The 3,325-nt window shown below is 41.7% G+C and overlaps 1 non-coding gene across 1 annotated transcript; it reads left to right on the plus strand.

The window, feature by feature from the left end:
• Positions 1 to 2,701: 2,701 nt before the first annotated feature.
• LOC121831198 (U6 spliceosomal RNA) lies at positions 2,702 to 2,807 on the plus strand. Its single transcript, XR_006074580.1, has one exon. It is a non-coding gene; the product is annotated as a U6 spliceosomal RNA (small nuclear RNA).
• The last annotated feature ends 518 nt before the right edge of the window (positions 2,808 to 3,325 follow it).

Here is a 3,325-nt window from a genome sequence, read left to right on the forward strand (position 1 = left end):
AAAAATCAAAACCTGTGCTGGAGAGATGGCTCAGAGGTTAAGAGCACTGACTGCTCTTCCAGAGGTCCTGAGTTCAATTCCCAGCAACCACGTGGTGGCTCACAACCATCTGTAATGAGATATGGTGCCCTCTTCTGGCCTGTAGACATGCATACAGGCGGAACATTATATACATAATAAATAAATAAATAAATTTTTTAAAAAAAAACCAAAAGCTGCTGGGTGGTTGGTGGTGCTCGCCTTTTTTCCCAACACTCAGGAGGCAGAGGCAGGTGGATCTCTGAGTTGAAGACCAGCCTGATCTACAGAGCAAGTTCCAAATTCTAGGACAGCCAGGACTACAGGGAGAAATCCTGTCTCGGTGGTGGTGGTAGTGGGGGGGGGGCGTTAAAACCTGATAATGTGGGGTTGGGAAGAAGGTTTCAGCAGTTCAGACCCAGGTTCAATTCCCAACACCCACATCTGAGGCCCTTTTCTGGCATCCTTGGACACTGCATGCATGTGGTGTACATACATAAACACACACAGGTATAAACACTCCTACATGTAAAATAAAATAAATCTAAAAAATAAAAATAATAACCCTGATATTGTTATCTTTAGATTCCTGGACAAAAATCTATAAGTGACTTACCAGCATTTACTACATATATACACCCAACATTCTCAGTTTTATCATCTGCTATAATTCTATAACTTTTAGCTCTTGGGCTGGAGAAATGGCTCAGAGGTTAAGAACACTGACTTCTCTTCCAGAGGTCTTGAGTTCAATTCCCAGCAACCACATGGTGGCTCACAACCACCTGTAATGAGATCTGGTGCCCTCTTCTGGCCTGCAGACATACATGCAGAGAGAACATTGTATGCATAATAAATAAATAAATCTTTTTTTAAAAAAACTTTTAGCTCTCAAGAGTATACTGCTTTGCATAATCCTATTTTCATAATCAATATGATTTCATAATTAATAATCTAGGCCGGGTGGTGGTGGCGGTGGCGGCGGCGGCGGCAGCAGCAGCAGCAGCAGCAGCAGCAGCAGCAGCAGCAGCAGCGGCGCATGCCTTTAATCCCAGCACTCCGGAGGCAGAGCCAGGCAGATCTCTGTGAGTTCGAGGCCAGCCTGGGCTACCAAGTGAGTTTCAGGAAAGGCGCAAAGCTACACAGAGAAACCCTGTCTCGAAAAAAAAAAAAAAAAAAAAAAAAAGCTTGAATTCTTGAGTTCTAGAATTTTTTGTGTGGCAAATATGCTGTATTGTTGTTTTAAAAACATATTCCATTTCTTCTTGCTAAAGTTTTCAGCCTTTTTTGTTCCCTAAACACAGTAATCATCTTGTTTTTCCAAGTCTGTGTCTGGGAATTCCAGGTTCTGGAGTCTCCTGTCACTTCTTTTTCCTGATGGTTCGGACTCGTGACTTCTCCTCTCTGTGTGTCTCTTTTCCTGAGTCCAGGCTGTTGAGCTTGAAGTGATTTTTACAGACACCACCAGATGCTAACTTCCTCCTCAAAGGATTCTGGTCGTATCTGCCAAGTGCTCAAGGTAGTCAACAGTGCAGGACAGAGGTGTGTGGTTCCCATCATCGCCTGGCCTGGAGGACTGTGGTCCACACCCTCCCTCTCAGAATACAGCTCTCTATACCTTTATACAAAACCTGGTGTGGATCACCATCCTTGGAGTGCTACTTGTATTCTAGCCTTCATTCCTGCAGCCCAGGAAGGCTTCTATAAGCAATTTAGTGACTCATTTATCTCTACAGGGTCTGTGCAGAATACAGGAAAAACCTGCTTCCAAATGGCTCACTCTGGGCCCCAGTTCTAACTCATGTCTTGCTTCTAATTCCTACAAAATTACAAGATGTTTCATGATTTTTAAATCTCTTCAGTAATCTGCAGTGGGATGGCAAGTGCCAATTATCTAGCCCAGATGTTCTGCCGGTATGGACTTTTCCTTAGGAATTATGTATGCAGCTTTACACGTGTGCTGATATCTCAGTTTTATATCTTTGTCTTCATCTTTCTTTGAACACCAGATGTATCTGTTCAACTACCTATTCTATATCTCCACCCTATTATTTCATGGGAACTCCAAGCCCAAAGAGACAAACAATCAGATTTCTATCTATGTGTCATTCAATTCTTAGGTCCAAAGTTTCAGCTTATGCTTTAGTTTTTAGATTTATTTATTTATCTTTCATATGTACCTGGTGCCCACGGAGATCAAAAGAGGGTTTTAGATCCCATGGAACTAGAATGACAGATGATTGTGATCTGCCATGAGGTGCTAGGAAACAAACCCGGGACCACGGTAAGAGCAGCCAGTGCTCTTCTTAACTGTTGAGCGGTTTCGCCAGGTTTTATTACTGTTGTTATCATTATTTTAGGCAGGATCTCACCTGGTATCCTTGGCTGGCCTGAAACTCTCTATAAAGACCAGGCTGGCCTTGAATTCACAGATAGGCCTGCCTCTGCCTCTCAAATGCTGAGATTAAAGGCATGTGCCCCCATACCTAGCAGAACAACAAAATTTAAATTAGAAATATACAAATAAGTACCATTAGTGACTTAAGCTCGGCTACCAATAATTGACAAAATAATTGAACCCATACAGTTGTGCTCGCTTTGGCAGCACGTCTATTAAAATTGGAACCAGGGGTTGGGGGTTTAGCTCAGTGGTAGAGTGCTTGCCTAGCAAGTGCAAGGCCCTGGGTTCGGTCCTCAGCTCTGAAAAAAAAAATTGGAACAATATGGAGAAGATTAGCATGGCCCTGTGAAAGGGTGACACAAAAGTTCAGGAAGCATTCCATATTCAACAACAAAAAACAGGCCAGGTAGTGGTGGCGCACACCTTTAATCTCAGCACTTGGAAGGCAGAAGCATGCAGATCTCTGTGAGTTCCAAGCCAGCCTGGTTTACAAATCGAGTTCCTGGACGGACAGTCAGGACTAAAAAGAAAAACCCTGTTTGAAAAACAACAACAATCCACAACAAGAACAAATAAACAAAACAAAACAAAACAGAAAAAGTTGACAGTACTAATCAACCTGACTTAAATCCAGTAACAACACATTTTCACCAAGGCAGCATTGTACATTTACCAGATTATATTATACTCTGACCCATAAAGCAAATGCTTATAAATCTAAGAACAAATGAAATCATGGGGAAAAAGAATTAAATTAGATAACAGAAAAGTATTTGAAAACTCCCCTACAAATACCTGGAAGCTAATAAAAACAACACTTTCAAATACCTGGGCCAAGGAAGATCAGAAAAAAATATTTTGAACTGAATAAAGATAAAACCACAACTATTAAAAATTTGGGAATGC

The sequence above is a fragment of the Peromyscus maniculatus genome, chromosome 7, assembly GCF_049852395.1.
Source record: "Peromyscus maniculatus bairdii isolate BWxNUB_F1_BW_parent chromosome 7, HU_Pman_BW_mat_3.1, whole genome shotgun sequence".
NCBI lineage: Eukaryota > Metazoa > Chordata > Mammalia > Rodentia > Cricetidae > Peromyscus > Peromyscus maniculatus.